This window comes from Anser cygnoides, chromosome 21 (genome assembly GCF_040182565.1).
Source record: "Anser cygnoides isolate HZ-2024a breed goose chromosome 21, Taihu_goose_T2T_genome, whole genome shotgun sequence".
Classification (NCBI taxonomy): Eukaryota; Metazoa; Chordata; class Aves; order Anseriformes; family Anatidae; genus Anser; species Anser cygnoides.
The window spans coordinates 1,842,903-1,861,015 of NC_089893.1; the positions used below are offsets into that span (position 1 = coordinate 1,842,903).

The 18,113-nt window shown below is 51.2% G+C and overlaps 1 long non-coding RNA gene across 4 annotated transcripts; it reads right to left on the reverse strand.

Annotated features, from left to right (window-relative positions):
- Nucleotides 1–6,266: 6,266 nt before the first annotated feature.
- On the reverse strand, nt 6,267–11,697 carry LOC125181428 (uncharacterized). 4 transcript variants are annotated; one of them, XR_010826192.1, is made up of 3 exons: nt 10,490–11,697; nt 7,761–7,887; nt 6,267–7,476 (listed from the first exon to the last, which is right to left on the reverse strand). It is a non-coding gene; the product is annotated as an uncharacterized lncRNA (long non-coding RNA). The 4 variants fall into 4 exon arrangements; XR_010826191.1 differs by having other exon boundaries at nt 6,267–7,537; XR_010826193.1 differs by having other exon boundaries at nt 6,267–6,721; nt 6,911–7,887.
- Nucleotides 11,698–18,113: the final 6,416 nt, after the last annotated feature.

Consider the following 18,113-nt stretch of genomic DNA (forward strand, 5'->3'; position numbering starts at 1 on the left):
GGATGCTGCTAAGCTCTTCTAGCTTGTACCAGGTAGGAAGGATACCTCTGTAGCAGGCGTGAAGAGGATACCACTAATTAATTAGATGAGAAGTGGAGGAAAGGCACGTAGAGGTAGTGAAAATCAGTTAACGTGATGATCCGGGGAAGCTTCAGTCTGTTTAAAGACTAGCAAGAACAAGCCTAAAGTCATAGCCAAATACAAGAAAGAGAGGAGGACACGCAGCATGAGAAGCTCCCGAGAGAAAGGAGCTCTGTTTTGGGTAAAAATCAGTCCCTTTTTCTATTATGGAGACATCCAAGGGCGTAGGACACGTGCACTTCAGGGAACCAAGAGATGCTGTGCATTTCTCTCGTCCCCCTGACACAGCCACTAGGAGACGATGCTTCCAATTCTCTCTAAAGAAACCTTGCTTTCTCAGGCCCAGGTGTCCAGCTGCACACCAAGGACATCCCTGGCTCCCAGGCACAGTTCCCAGGCCCAAGGCCGAGCTCCCCTCCGAACCCCCATTCCAGCAGACCTTGCTCCTGGCATTGTGGAGCAGCCATTTCATGTCAGCCTTTTCTCCTGGCAGTCAGCTTAGCGCCGTAACCTCTGCCATCGGGGCGCCCGAGAGCCGTGTGAGGTCAGCAGAGAGTCACTGTCAGCCTTTGACCTCACAAAGGTGGGTGGCCATAAGTGCCCTGAGCGTCCAGCTCGCATTGAGTACTGCTGGTGGCACTCGAGGCGTGGAGGTCTGCATGGTGCAATGGGAGACGCCGATGTCCTGCTGCTGGAACAAGAGACGCTGATGTGCTGCTGGTGCAGGAGGAGACCTGAAGGTGCTGCTGCTTACAGGTGCTGAGGAGCGGGCAGCCTCAGCGGGCAGCTGAATCAGAGGGCAGTGAAGCCAAGCAGCTTCCTTCTCTGGGGAAGGGGGCACAGAGAAAGTGATTGGAAATGGGGTACAAGCCCTCAGCCTCTAAAAGCAATCCCTCAGATGCTGAGGTATAATAAAGTTAGGTATATCTGTTTGACTCTAGACCCCAACATGACTTTTAGTGTTCTGGTTTGTCCACTGCTTTCTTGTGGGGGATTTGAGTTGGCCATTACTGCTTAGGTGAATGCTGACTTCATATCTATGGTGCACTTCATTCTTAAAATGGGAAATTTCTACCAATTTCCTGTCCAAACTTGCTCATAAGCCAACTGCAGTCGTCATTTCAGATGTGTCTCCCAACTTACACATTTCCTATTTCTCCTTGATATTTACTCAAGAAATTCATTTACGTAGAGACAACATATTCTTCTCTCAACTTGCCTCTGGCTGGGCAGAATGATGTCCTTTCATTCCCTTCCAGACAATAGGCAACTTGTTCCTTCTGTCTTGTGAACTCTTCCTCCTAAGTTCAATGTGAATACAAGTGGCAGAACTGTGCCTCATGTCTCAAATGAGTGTCAGGGCTGCCTTGTCCAGTGTATTCATACTGGAGGGGAAAAAAAATGAATAGCCATACACACTATATAACCACTTAACTTTTTCAGTCCTCCTTGTGCTAACAGTGCATGAACGTGAGGTTTTGTTGTCATTTTGTTTGTTTGTTTGTTTGTTTTAAACTCCTGACTGCCATATAGCAAACATGACAAAAAAACACCCTTTTTTGAGAATCTCTGAGAATGGCTCTGCTTTGTATTATCACATGTCACTTCACCTGAACCATTTCAATCACAAGCGATAGCCTTCTGTCAGGCTTGGTAGTACTTCCCAACCTTATGTCACCTGCAAATATCAAAGCTCATGTGAGCTCATGTATCCGTAGATAATGTATCAGAAGCTCACAGAAAGTGAAATAGATGTAATTCATCCCCTGTGTAAGGAAGAAATGTTCCTACAAAGGAAAGCTATTAAATTATCTGGAAACAATTTAGCTCTGATAAATTATTTTGTAAATTACACATTACCCCCTACTTCCCTGGTCTTATCTGTTCTTGCTACAAAACTTTGCACGGTGTTGATGTCAAACTAACAGGCCCACACTTGTCTGGATGACTCTTTACCCTCTTCTGGACAGAGGTATATTTGTTACTCTCCCATTCTGGGGACTATCCCCGATTTGCACAATTGTTATGCATTTTTCCTACTTGACTTGTTGTTCTGCGTGCCAATGCTGTTAACAGGCTAGGTAGATATCAGCTTTTCATTTTTCACTTGAATCACTATTGATTTTTATTTCACCCCAGATGATGTTGCGCCTAGTGCCCTACCCTCCTTTTCAATGGGAGTCCTGTCACTGCCCTTAATATCACATTGTTGTTGCTGTTAGATGCAGGAAATAAGATTTGCAGCATTTGAGACATCAGTAACTTTTGACCTATTTTTGCCTCAAGTGTGCAACTGTCCTAATTTGTTCTCTTTGTTCCCCCTGGTTTCTGTGGCTTAAGTACCACTTACTATTATTGTTTAATTTCCTATGTGAAGGAGGTTTTTGGTCATTCTTACTTTATTTCTGCAGTTTTTAACCTCTGAAACATGCCTTTTCTCATCGCTTTTTTCCTCTTTGAATTTTGAATTTTAACTATGCCTTCTCTGCACTCAAGTCCCAGAGCTGCTTAGTCAGACTCAATTATTCATTTCCTTAGATTTCAAAGTTTGCACTTCTAAGCCTCAAAACCTTCATTCTAAACCTGGTTTTGTCTGTCTTGAAATGTAAAATGAGAAAAGTCAGCTCATGATCACACTTTATTCAAATTTTACTACATTTAAACCCATACAGGAGCCAAGTCTAAAACGGTCTTGTATTTTTTCACTTTTGGGAAGAAAGCCATCACATAGTATACCTGGATGAACATAAGTGGTAATTATCTTTCAATCTTTTGCTGGGAAGTTAAAGTCTCCCATAATTCCCATTATTGTTTACGTGTCTGATAACTGTACAGAGATAATTCACTATTAGACTGGAGCTAAGAGCAAAGAGCAGGCTAGCAAGGCTGTCTATCTTTAGCAGTGACTTGCACAAAACCACTCTTTTGCTGACCCATAACATTTAATTTCTCTATCCTCTGCTTCTTGCTAACACAAAGCACCATCTTATTCCATCCATTTGCCTTGGTTTCCAGCCTTCCTGAGATTTATCGGTCCTTGTATGACATTCATGCCTTTGTTTCACCCTTCCTGTGTTAACACTTGTCATAACAGTTTTAGATCCTGAACATGATCATCTCAAAGTTTGCCTGACAGTTAGGTCTTCCTCACATTGTCATAGAGTATCAGGTCTCCACCACTTGAAATAGATCGTATTGGATTAGATTATTGGCACCGTCTCTTGTGCTGGTAGTCCATTATCTTCACAGTCCATACAACTGGCCATCAGTGAACATGAAGCGGCCTTATCCTGCCCATTTACCTTTCTGGAAATCAGCCACTCTCTGCCTAGAGCAGGGAATGGATTTTCCTCACCTTTCTTCAAAAGCTCTGAAGTTTTCTGTGATCTTTCCAATTTTATGGTATGATAAGCTTTTGCTTCCACCGAAGGGTAGAAGTCATTATGAATAGTGCCAACAAAACAGAAACATAACAATGAAAACGATATTTTAATTCAGAATAGGTATTTGAAAAGTTCACCTTTTCTAGCACAAATGGGGAAAAGAAAAAAAGGAAAAAAAAAAAAAAAAAGCAGTCCTAACACATCAAAACTGTGGCCAAAGAATTAGAAGAAACACTATTTTTCCAAAGCTGCAATGTTTTCCATTCATCTGGCTGGGCCAGCAGAGCACTGGAGACCTGGATGCACTGCACTCATGGCTGGTTCCCCTAAATGACCTGCAGGGAGATCTTCTTATCTCTATCCCTCTGTTTCTCCTTTCGTCAAACTATTCCAGCTCCACATCATTAGCCATGCCCTGAGCTGAATAACATTTCAATCAGTTTGATATGTCATCTGTGGCTTTCTTCACTGTCACTTGCAATCCAGCAAAATCCTTCCTTCACGTTTCTAGATTAGACAGAGGGTTCTCAACTGCAGACATCCAATTCCCTGTTCAGGAAGCAGTGAGACCTTTCCTCTTCTCACAGATTTAAGATGATATCCAAGCATCATGAGACACAGTGTGTATGTCTCCTAGGCCCATCCCATGAGAGCAGGACATTTACCACACATGAGAAGAAGACTTAATGCAGTGGCAAAGCAAAATACTCAGTGTCAAAGCCATGTCTAGATGATCATTAAAGACAGATCAAAATTACCCAATGCAGGAGGAAAATCTATCGTTTGTAGAAGATTATGTTCTCTGATTATTAGTTTCAAAATTAGTTTTTCCTTTGGATTTCCTCTGAACTTAAACTTAGTTTGGAATGCCTTTGGTTTTGAATATTTCTAAAATTGTATTACTTCTCCTAAGTAAGTTGCTAGTCTGTTCTATTTACGTGAAATTCGAATAATATTGTGAAGTATCTGCCATCAGTTTTACTGTGTGCCAGGCTGAGTTCCCTGATGAATTTCAAATTTCAGATATGAAACAGTAAAGGTTAAAAAAAAAAATGTTACAAAGGGTACTTCATGCAGTAGCATAAACTTCTGTTTTCTCAAAACTTGTATCAGTTCATCTCACCAGGACCAGCAGGGGAAGCACACTCTGCCTAGGCACTGGCAAAGGCACACAGTGAGACTGTAGGGTCTCTTGCTGGGGTCATTCAAAATTTGACTGTACAAGCCCCTGAGCAATATGACAGGGCTTAAAAATGGCCCTGCTTGAAGTACGGGGGTGATCTGGAGACCTCTAAGGTGCTTTCCAACAAAAGCTTTTCTATAATTGTATGAAATCACCTGCAATAGATTAACCCTTGTCATTATTCCTATCACAGGAAATAACTGTGACACCTGGGTAACAGGTGAGCTTACTGCGACACCAGGGAGAGCCTTCCTGTACTGAAAGGCAACCTGTAGGAAAGCTGGGGAGGGAGTCTTTATCAGGGCCTGGAGCGACAGGACAAGGAGTAACCGCTTTAAACTGAAAAGTTAGATTTAGAATATATATTAGGAACAAATTCTCTACTGATAGTACCTCACATCCTGTGCATCTGCCAACTTCTGCATTTTATGGTTGCCTCCCCTGCTTAAGAGAGGATATTAGAGTGCTGTGTGAAACACTCAGATCTTACAGGAACAAAACAATACCTTACCTTTTGCGTTCAAATATGTGCCCAGTACGTTCAGCTAAAACAACTTCTAACCTACAGCGTTTGGTCGAAAGTTCCAATTTCTGTCTCAGTTTCATGTACACCAAATTTTCAAGCAGGATTTCTGGGCCAGTGTCGTCTGTCTGTGATAGACTGCTTTGCTAGATCATCATTCACTGCTCCCTCTGCCAGGCACAGGCCTTTCTCTCTTAATCCCTTGTAAGAAAACTTGCAGAGGTATATGGGGTAGCAGTCAGCAGTGCAAAAGAATAAGAGACATACTGCCTTCGTACATAGATATACAACACAATATCAAAGACCTCATCAAGGTCCACCAAGGAAAGGAAGCAATGCAGGAGAAAGAAGACAGGACAACAGGGGGAATGGGGAGCATAAGGGAGGAGGCAGCCAGTGGCCTTAAAAACAAAGCATAAAAATAACTTCCAGTAGTGGGACATAGTGAATTGGAGCTCTAAGGTCTGCATCTAGAGATGTCTTTTATCTTTATCATGCAGTTGTGGAGATGGGTCCTCTGGTTTTGGTCATGTTTTTTCACATTCTGCAATTATCTCCCAAGAAGAACCCCCTGTTGGGCAGAAAGGTAGAGGTGTGCTCCAGAAACACAGTGATGGCAAGGAGTCCTCCACTTCATTCTTCCATTTTTTTCCAGTGATGGCAAGGAGTCCTCCACTTCATTCTTCCATTTTTTTCCAGCTGGAAGCATTCATGGTTGTCAACTGAATTGGTTTTGAGGAGTAGGAAAGACAGCATTGCTGGATTTCTGCTTTCTCCTAGATCCTATCATACCACATCATGACAGTTGTCTTTGTTTTATGTCCTTTTATGCCTGGATGTTTCTCATTTTTATGAGTGTGGGGTTTTCTTTTTCTGTCTTTCTTTTCTTTCTTTCCTTCCTTCCTTCCTTTCTTTCTTTCTCTTTCTTTCTCTTTCTTTCTTCCTGTCTGTCTTTCTGTCTGTCTCTGTCTTGTCTCTTTCTGTCCAGCACTGATTTTATTGCTACTTGTGCATATCCAGACTGTACAGTTTTCTCCATTCCCTCTGTTTCTTCCCTGTGTCTTGCCCCTCTTCCCTGCAACTGAACAGCATTGCCTTGATCAATGAAGTGGCAACATGCGGCTTACACAGTAAACTGCTGAAATTACAGCTATAGCCATGGACCACAGCTGGGTTGGGTATTCCAAGGCGCCCGCAGGCAATCCGGCTTTCACCGGTGTGGCACTTCAGGGGACCTGGGGGGCCCGGAGGTGTCACCGGGATTAGTCTTACCGTGCGCCCAAGGAATCGGGGTTGTCACCGTGGTGGATCCTCCGGGACCAAGGGGACCAAGGGAGGACACAATTTTGGGTCCTCCGGGGAGTTTGGCATCCCGTGGGGCTCACCTGCTTTGCTCCTCCGGTGCCCTGGGCGGCCCGGGTGGGGGGGATCACAGGGATAGGTCCTCTGGGGCTTCCGAGGGACTCTGGGTTGTCACAGGGGTTGGTGGTCTGGGGACCTGGGGGGACCTAGGGGTTCACCAGAGTTGGTTCCTCCGGGGACCTCTGGTATCTGTGGAGGACACCAGGGTGGCTTCTCCGGGGACCTCGAGGTCCCAGGGGGATCACCGGAGTTTGTCCTCCGCAGCCTTCGAGGGACACTGGAGTGTCACCCGGGCGGGTCCTCCGGGGCGCCTGGGGGGCCCGGGGGTGATCACCAGGGTGGGTACTCGGGGGCCCCCGGGGACCCAGGGGTGCTCACTGGTTTGAGTCCTAGCGGGCCCCCGGGGATGTGACCGGGGTGGGTCCTCTGGGTACCAGGGAGGCCGGAGGGGTCAACGGCATGTGTCCACCGGAGACTTGGGTGGCCCATAGGGGTCAGCGGGGAGGGTCATCCGGGGTGAACGACGATCCTGGGGAATCACCGTTGTGGGTCCTTGGGTGGTGGACTTGGGGGGCCCGGGGCGGTCACCGGGGTGGGTGTTCCGGGGACCAGGCGGACCGGGAGCGTCACCGGGGTGGGTACCTGGGGACATGCAGGGCCTGGGGAGAGTCACCGTTGTGGGTGCTCTGTGGCCAAAGGGAACCGGTGGGGATCACCATCCTGGGTCCTATGGGGCGCACACACCGTCGGGGGTCACTGGTGTGGGTCCTACGCAGCCCCTGGGGGCACGCCGGAGGTCACTGGTGTAGGTTCTATGGGGCGCCCGGGGTCCTGCCAGGGGTCACTGGCGTGTGTCCTATGGGGTACCAGGATGCTCGCCGGGGGTCATCGGGTTGGGTCCTATGGGGCGCACGGGGGCCCGCCAGGGGTCACTGGGCTGGGTCCTATGGGGTGCCAGGATGCAGCCAGTGGTCACGGGGTGGGTTCTATGAGGCGCCCGAGGACCTGCCGGGGATCCCCGGGTTGAATACTCCGGGGCACCCGGTGGCCCGCCAGGGGTCACCGTGGTGGGTCCTCCGGGGCGCCTGGGGTCTGTCGGAGGGTCTCCGGTGTGTGTGCTATGGGGCGCCAGGGTGCCAGCCAGGCGTAACCTAGTTGGGTCCTATGGGGCGCCCGGGGCGTGCCGGGGCTCACTGGGGTGGGTACTCCGGGGCGCATGGGGGCCTACCGGGGGTCACCGGGGTGGTTCCTATGGGCTGCTCGGGGGCAGGCCGGGGTTCTCCGTGGTGGGTGCTCAGGGCACACGGGAGCACGCTGGGCGTCACCGGGGTGGGTCCTCGGTTGTGTCCGGGGGCCTGCCGGGGGTCACCGGGGTGGGTCCTCCAGGGCACCACGGGGGCCGTCGGGGCTCTACGGGGCAGGTCTTCCAGGGCGCCCGGAGGCCCTCTGGGGGTCAGCCGGGTGGGTCCTCCGGGTTGCCCGGGGGCCCACCAGGTGTCACCGGGGTGCATCCTCGGGGGCGCCTGGGGGCCCACCAGGGATCACAGGGTAGGGTGCTCCGGGGCACCCGGGGGCCCGCTGGGGGTCACGGGGGTGCGTCCTTGGGGGCGCCCCGGGGCCCGCCAGGTGTCAATGGGGGTGGGTTCTCAAGGGTGCCCGGGGGTCCACCAGGGGTCACCAGGGTGAGTCCTCGGGGGCGCCCAGTGGCCCGCCAGGGGTCACCGGGGTGGGTGCTCCGGGGCACCTGGGGACCCGCCAGGGGTCACAGGGGTGGGTCCTATGGGGCGCCCAGGGGCCTGCCAGGGTTCACCGCAGTTGGTGCTCAGGGGCGCCCGGGTCCCGCCTGGGGATACTGGGGTAGGTCCTATGGGGCGCCCGGGGTCCTGCCGGGGGTCACCAGGGTGGGTGCTCCGGGGCGCCCTGGGGCCCACCGGGTGTTACCCAGGTGGGTACTTTGCGGTGCCCGGGGTCCCGCCGGGGGTCACTGGGGGGGGGGTCCTCCAGGGTGCCCGGGGGCCCGCCGGAGGTCACAGGGGTGGGTCATGGGGGGCACCCGGGGACCCGCCAGGGGTCACCGGGGTGCGGCCTCGGGGGCGCCCCAGGGCCCACCAGGGGTTACCGGGGTGGGTTCTCGAGGGTGCCCAGGGTCCGCCAGGGGTCACCGGGGTGCCTCCTCGGGGGCGCCACAGGGCCCGCCAGGCATCACCGTGGTGCGTCCTCAGGGGCGCCCGGGGGCCCGCCAGTGGTCACTGGGGTGCATCCTCGGGGGCGCCCCGGGGGCCCACCAGGGGTCACCGTGGTGGCTACTATAGGGCGTACAGGCTCCCGCCAGGGGTCACCGGGGTGGGTCCTCGGGGGCATCTGGGGGCCCGCCAGGGGTCACCGTGGAGGGTCCTCGGGGGCGCGCAGGGGCCCGACGGGAGTCACCGGGGTGGTTCGTATGGGCCGCCCAGGGGCAGGCCGGGGTTCTCCGTGGTGGATACTCCGGGGCACCCAGGAGCCGGCCAGGCGTCACCGGGGTGGGTCCTCCGGGGCACAACAGGGCCTGCCGGGGGTTACCGGGCTGGGTTCTCCGGGGCGCCTGTGGGCCCACCGGGGGTCACCGGGGTGGGTCCTCGGGGGTGCACGGGGGTCCGCTGGGGGTCACCAGGGTGGGTCCTCAGAAGCGCCCAGGAGACCGCCAGGGATCACCGGGTTGGATCCTCGGGGGCACCCAAGGTCCCGCTGGGGGTCACCGGGGTGGGTCCTCCAGGGCACAACGGGGCCCACCGGGGGTCACCGGGGTGGGTCCTACTGGGCACCCAGGGGCCCGCCAGCGGTCACCAGGGTGGGTTCTCGAGGGCGCCTTGAGGCCCGCCGGAGGTCACTGGGGTGGGTCCTCCGGGTCACCTGGGGGCCCACCGGACGTTACCAGAGTGGGTCCTCAGGGGCGCCCGGGGTCCCGCCTGGGGGTCACCCAGGTGGATCCTCCAGGTTTCCCAGGGGCCCTCCAGGGGCCACCGGGGTGGGTCCAAGGGGGCGCAAGGGGGCCCGCTGGAGGTCACCGGTGTGGGTCATCGGGGGCACCTGGGGCCCCGCAAGGGGTCACCGGGTTGGGTTCTCGAGGGCGCAGGGGGTCTGCCAGGGGTCACCTGGGTGCATCCTCGGGGGCACCCAGGGGCCCACCAGAGGTCACCGGGGTGCGTCTTTGGGGGCGCCCCGGGGCCCACCAAGCGTCACCGGGTTGTGTCCTAGGGGGCGCCCGGGGGCCCGCCAGTGGTCACCGGGGTGGGTCCTCAGGGGCACCTGGGGGCCCACGGGGGTCACCAGGGTGGATCCTCGGGGGCACCCAGGGGCCCATCGGGTGTCACCGGGGTGGTTCCTCGGGGGCGCCCGGGGGCCTGCCCTGGGTCACTGGGGTGGGTCCTCGGGGGTGCCCGGGGTCCTGCCGGGGGTACCGGGGTGGGTACCCGGGGGTGCCCGGGGTCCCTCCGGGTTTCACCGGGGTGCGTCCTATGGGGTGCCCGGGGGCCCGCCGGGGGTCACCGGGGTAGGTCCTATGGGGCGCCCGGGGGCCTGCCGGGGGTCACCGGGGTGGGTGCTCCGAGGTGCCCTGGGGCCTGCCGGGTGTTACCCGGGTGGGTGCTCTGCGGTGCCTGGGGGCCCGCCGGGGGTCACCAGGTTGGGTCCTTGGGGGCACCCGGGCCCCCGCTGGGGGTCACCGGGTGGGTCCTCGGGGGCGCCCAGGGGCCCTCCGGGGGTCACCGGGGTGTGTCTGATGTGGCACCCAGGGGCCCACCAGGGGTCACCGGGGTGCGTGCTTAGGAGCGCCCAGGGTCCTGCCAGGGGTAACAGGGGGGATGCTCCGGGGAGCACCGAGCAGTTCGCGCTTCTGCAAACTCGATTAAGCCTTTGAGCGTGGGCTGCAGGAAGTTTATGAGCACACCTCAGTTTCACCCAAAGGTTGCTGCGACTTACCTGGACAGACGGGCTGCTCTTTCTCCTGGGAAACCTGCGACTGCAGCACGCCAGCTGCAGCTTTCCTCCGTTTAGCCAATGCGCCACCTTCGCTCGGCAACAAACCCCACAGGGGTCCTTGCGGCGGGGAGCTGCTTCTGCCCTGGTGAGCCGCAGAAAAAGGGGCACATAACCGGCACAAAACCGCCCCCCCCCCTCCCCCCCCCCGCGCCGCCTCCCGCCGCTCCGCCCCCCTCCTCCCCAGCCCCCCGAAGCCCCACACAGTGCAGACCCCACCGCACGCCCGGTCCGGTCTGGTCCAGTCCGGCGCCGCCCCCGCCCCGCACAAGGGCCGTTTCCGCAGAGGCCGCCGACCGCGTGGCGCCCCGACCGCCTCGCCCCCTCCTGGCCCGGCCCGGCCTGGCCCGGAGCGGCACCGACCACCAACCTCGTTGCAGCACCGCGCCTCGGCGGCCTGGCCCGAGCCGAGCCCGGCCCGGCCCGACAGCTTCCGCCCATAGTGCCGGCAAGCCCTGCAAGGCACTTCCGCCCTGGGTTCCTCCGAGCCAGTCACGGAGTGTTTCCGCCCTCAGTGAAGGCTAGCCGTGACGCTACATCTGCCCTCACGGTCCAGCCAATCATGGAGCCGTTTTGGTCCTCAGTGAAGGCACGCCTTGACGTCACTTCCGCCCTCGGTTCCTTCCCACGTAATGGGTTTCAAAACAGTTTGTTCCCTTTAAATAATAATAGCGCACGGCTATACTTCAGAACGATTGGATTTCTTGAAATCTATAGGAAGCAGTCCATGAAATATGATCTCAGAACCTCGCCTTTTAAGTATTAGAGGCAAACATGCTATCTGTATATGCTCCTTAGAAGCTAAACTATCAGTCTGCAGTTGTTTTACCTTTACTGCAACTCAAGACCGCACTCGGAGCACTGACTCAATTCCGTGTGTGCTGTCTCCAGCTAGCTGTCAGGCACACACTACTCCATGGAGAAGTCAAATTTCCTCTGTAATTGCTTACCCTAACCAGTATGAGATGCAATAGGAAACTATGGAGGAAGCAACCTCTCAGTTGCACTCAGAGTCCATCCTACCGTCAGCTACAGCATGGGACAGAAACCATATTATTCAGATGCAGAGGTATCAAAGATGATCCTCTGAAGTTGCATTGGAGAACTTGAGGATGGGGGCTGGCAGGAAGAAAAGTAACTAACAAGACAAGCCATCCTAAGTCTGTAAAAAAAAAAAAGAAAGAAAAAGGTTGGGGGGTGGGGGTGGGAAGCCAGTAAGAATCAGCCTGATAAAAGGTTTCCAAATGAGATGAAGAAGAAGAGGAGAAGGGGAGAGATTGGCTATGCAAGGCAAGAGACCCAGGAGGCAAAGGCTGAAGTCTAGGAAGGCAGACTAGAATTTGACAAGGAAACATACTGGTTTTCTATGAAGAACAGAGCTAGCAGCAAGGAAGTAATAATGGCAGACAAGGGAGACTAGTGCCTTTTCCTTTCACGTGAACATACTCCCTTCACTATAGCATAATCCCCTTCAGTATGAAACGAGGACCAACACTCACAAAATTCAGTTATAAAATATGAAGCTGCCCTTTGGCAGTCTCTTTCTAAGTGCCCATACCCATCACTTGCTCCTCAAACACTTGCTCATATGTTAGAGAAATGCTCAATCACTCTTGCTAAAAATACTAGCAGTGAGAGCCTAGACTCATCTCTCCTCAAGTGAGTAAAAGCAATCATTCTGCCTCAGTGCAAACATGCAGTATCAGTATGGGACAGACCACTCAAAGCCTAGAGCTTCTACTTTCTGTGCTAATTTTTTTAGCATATATTCTTAACAGTTGCAAATTGTTATTAACAATCTATATTAAACATTTGATGTTTAATCGTAGCCTGCAACTCAGCTGTATTCAGCATGGACAGGAAAGTGCTCATTGGTAGGAACTTCATAAACTGCAAGTTAAGCAGGGAACCTACATTATAAGACACGTGCAGAAACTGCACCACCTGAATGTAAGCTAACTCCTTCTCTATGTTGGGTATCAAAAACCAACCCTGAATAACTCTCAACACTGCAGAAGCAAGTCCCAAGAATGTGTCTGTAGAAAAAAAAAAATGGGATGACAACAGAATTCATTTCAGAAGAGTCTTTTGAGGCAAGACTTCTTACAGCCTTCCAGTAACTCACCAATAGAAATGCACTTTTGTTATCAAAGATCTCACTGCATTACAATTTGTGATGTGCCAGTTTCACACATTTTCTAACCCAAGACCAGCTTCTTGATGCACCACTCTAACACAAAAGAATGGATTTAGTCTATGCTGCCTGAACTGTACTTTCCTCAGTCAGAAGGTAATATGGTTCGTTCTGGAAAGCATCATTTTTAAGTAACAACCTTCCCCACAGGGGCCAAACATTATGTTAACCAGCCCAGGAGATATTCATGCTATTTCATACATGACAATAACAGGGAAGATACTTGCTATATTTAATTTCTAAAGCAAGCCTCCTTTGGCAAAAGAAAGCACTATTTATTTATTTATTTTGATTTTTATTTTTTTAAACTATGCTGTGGGTTGCTGTTTTCAAAGGCCTCTCTGTCTTCTCTGATGAAGACCTCTTATGTAATTATGGAAGCTGCAGCTGTTTCCACTGACAAGCTCTCAAAGTCCTGGGTTCACTAACCTGTGACAGCCATAATATCCAATTGCAGGTGACAGAATATTCTAGTTCTGCTCATTTCCTTTGAGGCCCAGGTAAGCTCATGACAACAGGAATACCATGAAAGGACCCATATTACCTTTATTTTCAGCTTCTTCTAAGTCCTTTACATTTGCTAAGAGAATTTCTTCTCTCTGATCAGTTAATAAGTCAGCAAGACAATAAATAATCTCCGCTCTCTGAAAGGGACAAGTTTCTGAACTGCATTCTTGTATGAAGTCCATGGTGTTTGACATCTGGCTCACTTCAGCTCATTTCTACCGACACATCTTCTCACTGTCTCAACTCCCTGAATGCTTGGAGCCAGCTGATTTTTTCCAGGACCCATTTGTGTTATAAGCCTGTATTTTAAAACTTGCCACATGTTCCCAACCTTAAAGAGTGAGCACATACTGTTCTCTCACCTGCTCAGGCTGCAGAGCTGCCAGGGTCCTGCCACCAGCTTGAGACCTTTCACCCTGCTGCTCTACTGGAGGGCCTGCCAAAACAAACAAACAAACAAACAAAACACAACCACAAGACATGCAGACAAAGGTTACAGCCCATGTGGAAGGAAATGAACACTAACCTTTCATCTTCCAACTCCTTACTCAAAGCAGGAAAACAGGTGCGGTCCTAATAGACGTATCAAAGAAATTTACTGTATGCCAGAACAGGAAAATCTGTATCAGATATCAAAATGCTGCCACGGTCCCCGAGCATAGCCCTTTTCAAGGCATCATGGAGATTCAGCAAAATCATCCATGTCATAGGGGACAAACAAGTTTGTATCAAAGCTGTATACAGCTTGTATCAAAAAGACTTGACAAAGAGCAAAAGAATACAAGGACGGCTAATTCTCAGGGCGTAGGAGAAAACTGAAAACAGGGAGGCATCCTTTGAAAAAGTTTAATTATACAACTAATGAAAAGAGAAAAGATTGCAAAATAACATGGGAATGTACAAACAATACTGGAACCATAAACCCTAACCCTAACCTAACCCTAAGCCTAACCCTAACCCTAACCCTAACCCCAAACCCCTTCCCTATTACTAACCCAAACCCAAACCCTTTCCCTAACCCTAACCCTAAACCTAACCCTAACCCTAAATCTAACCCTAAACCCTAAGCTTAAGCCTAACCCTAACCCTAACCCTAACACTAACACTCTAACCCTAACCCTAACCCTAAAACTAACCCTAACCCTAAACCCTAACCCTAACCTTAACACTAACCGTAATACTACCCCTAATCAAAACCCTAATGAAAACCCTAGCCCTAAATCAAACCCTTTACTTATACCTAACCCAAACCCTAACCCTAACCCTAACCCTAACCCTAACCGAAACAAACAATACTGGAACCATAAACCCTAACCCTAACCTAACCCTAAGCCTAACCCTAACCCTAACCCTAACCCCAAACCCCTTCCCTATTACTAACCCAAACCCAAACCCTTTCCCTAACCCTAACCCTAAACCTAACCCTAACCCTAAATCTAACCCTAAACCCTAAGCTTAAGCCTAACCCTAACCCTAACCCTAACACTAACACTCTAACCCTAACCCTAACCCTAAAACTAACCCTAACCCTAAACCCTAACCCTAACCTTAACACTAACCGTAATACTACCGCTAATCAAAACCCTAATGAAAACCCTAGCCCTAAATCAAACCCTTTACTTATACCTAACCCAAACCCTAACCCTAACCCTAACCCTAACCCTAACCCTAACCCGAACCCAAACCCTAACCCTAACCTCTAACCCTAACCCTAACCCACAACCTAACCCTAACCCTAACCCTAAACCTAACCCTAAATCCTGCCCCTAACCCAAACCCAAACCTAAACCCGACCACTAACCCAAACCGTATCCCTATCCCTAACCCAAACCCTAACCCTAACCCTAACCCGTCCGCCCGTCCACTCTGGGGTTCTGCTCTGGGGTAACCCTAACCCTGACACTGACCCTGACCCTGACTCTGACCCTAACACTAACCCTAACCCTAAACCCTAACCCTAAACTTAACCCTAACCCTAACCCTAAACCCTAAACCCTAACCCTAACCCGAAACATAACCCGAACCCTAACCATAAAAATTATCACAAACCCTAACACTAACCGTAACCCCTTACACTAACCCTGACCCTGACACTGACCCTAAACCCTAACCCTAAAACGTACTAACCCTAACCCTAACCCTAACCCTAACCCTAACCCTAACCCTAACCCTAACCCAATATGGCCTCCCGGAAGTCCAGTGCCCGAGAACTACATCTCCCGGCATGCTCTGGGAAACCAACATGGCCTCCCAAAAGGACAAGGCTGGAAAACTACATCTCCCGGCATTCCACAGAATCCCAACATGGCCTCCCGGAAGTCCAGTGCCCCGAGAACTACAGCTCCCGAAATGCTCTGGGAAACCAATATGGCCTCCTGGAAGCCCAGTGCCGGAAAACTACATCTCCCGGCATTCCCCGGACTCCCAACATGGCCGCTCGGTAAGCGGCTTCTCGAGAACTACGCCTCCCGACATGCTCTGGGAAGGCAACATGGCCTCCCGGAAACCCAGTGCCCAACAACTACATTTCCCAGCACTCCACGGAAAATTGAGCCTCGCAGCTTGCCGTAGGACGACATTTTTTGCTGTGTTACATTCCCAGTTCCGTTTTGTGTTTATGGAGGTTTTCCCCCACAGTTTTGGGGGTTTCCCCTCAATTTCGGGTTTTCACCTCTCCATTTCAGGGTTCTTCCCCACAATTTTGGGGTTCCTTCCCCTAATTTGGTGCTTCGCCCCCCCCCCAGTTTTGGGGTTCCCCCTCCATTTTGGGGATTCCCCCCAATTCCAAGCCCCCCACAATTTTGGGGTCCCCCACCATCTTTTTTTGGCCTGCCACCCTAATATTAAGGTTCTTTCCCCCAGTGTTGGGGTTCTCACCAGATTTTTGAGGTTCCTTCCCTTAGTTTGGGGCTTCGCCCCCCAAGATCTGGGGCTTTAACCCCAATTTTGAGGGTCCCCCCCCCAATTTTGGGGATTCCTCCCCAGTTCTGCGGGGGGGGGGGTCCACATTCAGTTCTGAAATTTCACACTTCCATTTAAGTGCTCTTCCCCCCAATTTGGGGGTTTGCCCACCCAATTTTGGGGGTTCCTCCCCTAATTTGGGGGGACCCGACCAACTTTGGGGGGACCCCCCAATTTTAGAGTCCCCCACCCTCCTTTTTTAATATTAGGGGGAAACCCAAGAGTTCTTCCACCCAAGTTTGGGGGACCCCACAATTTTGAGGGTCCTTCCCCTAACTTGGGGCTTCAACCCTTCAATTTTGGGGGGGCTCCCACCCTCATATTTTGGCCTTCCGCCCTAATATTAGGCCTAACCCCTACGAACCCTGACCCCTAACCCTAAGGCACCCACGGATCTAACCCTAACCCCTACCCCCCCTACAAACCCTAAAAAGCCTTACAGCCCTAACCTGATAAAATTTACCCCACGACACCCCTGAAGACCTATGCCTAAATCCCCTAACCCTAAAAATTAAGACCCTCTTGTTAGCGTTCATGAAAACACATAATCCACAAAGTGATTATATGAAGGTGCTTTATTAGGCACCGGAAGTTAGGGGCATGCCTGCCCAAATCTAACTTCGTCTGATTTGTTCTCTTAATTCTCTTTTATCTCCTAAGATGTTACATATGCATTAGGTTTCACAACTCATATATGCATATTCATTTCCTAGCTCCGCCTAGCCTCGCATGCTAGTTATCTTATCAGTCCTTCTGCACTTGCGTACTACTCTCTGGTGGTCGTCCGGGTGGTTGTCGGGATGAAGTAAGATGTCTTCAGCGGAGTTGAACTTTTTAACCTTTCCTTCTCACGCATGCTCTCTGAGCCCTTGGTCTCAGTCCAAACCGCAAGGTTGGTTTGATCCAGTTCCCAGGCTCCAAGAAGCCCCAGTTATCTAGATGTCTGGCAAACTGAGCATTCTTTTAGTCCTCCTTACTCCTCATCATGAATAGCTGTATTCTCTCATGTTAGCTTTGCACATATATTTTGTATCTTCCAAGCGCAGCCCCGGAACAGTACATCGCAAATGTAACATATTAAGCAATATTGTATTATTTCTTCTTCTATTACTAACATTTCCTCCCTTTGAAAGTATTTCACGCCTTTCGAGGAGGGCAAATGCTTTCACTAACTAACTAAAATGTTTTACACTCAGTGCTCACCAATAACATATTCAAGGAAAATTACAACATGAGGAATCAAGAAAATTACAAAGATTAGGATTGTCACAACATTTCAAAAGTCCACCACTTCTGCTTTATGTTACGTTTGCTCTTCTGGTTGGGTTCACTTGATCTGAAACCGATCTTGTCTATTCCGTTTTCATTCCATTTCGCCTCCTAGGTTCCTCAGATTCTTTCTCTGAAATCCAAAGTTGTTAGATGCCGGTGGAGGATACTGAGGATGCGGTTCCATTTGCCGAGCAATGGTTTGCATCACTGTCCGGTTCCAGGTTGTCTTCCTTAGAATCAGACTTTTCAGCATTATAAATGTTAACCAAATTAGTACCCCTACAATCACCAATACAATTATTGTCTCCAGTAAGGACTTAACCCAATTACTAATATTCCATCCACTAAAAATTTTATCCAACCAGCTTGTTGTCATATCTTTCTCTTCCTGCTCTGCATCTTGTTCCACTCAAGCCAGTTGTTCTATGACATGTTCTACATCAATAGTCACATTTGAAATGTGGATGCAGCAATGATCAATATGATCTTTTAGAAATCTGCATACTCCATGTTCCTTTAATAACAGTGTATCTACTGCCAATCGATTTTGTAGCACCATTTTAGTTGTAGCTTGTAGTTGGATTTTAAGGTCTCTAAAGCCTTCTTTTGTGGCTCTCGTGCGCCTAGTCACTT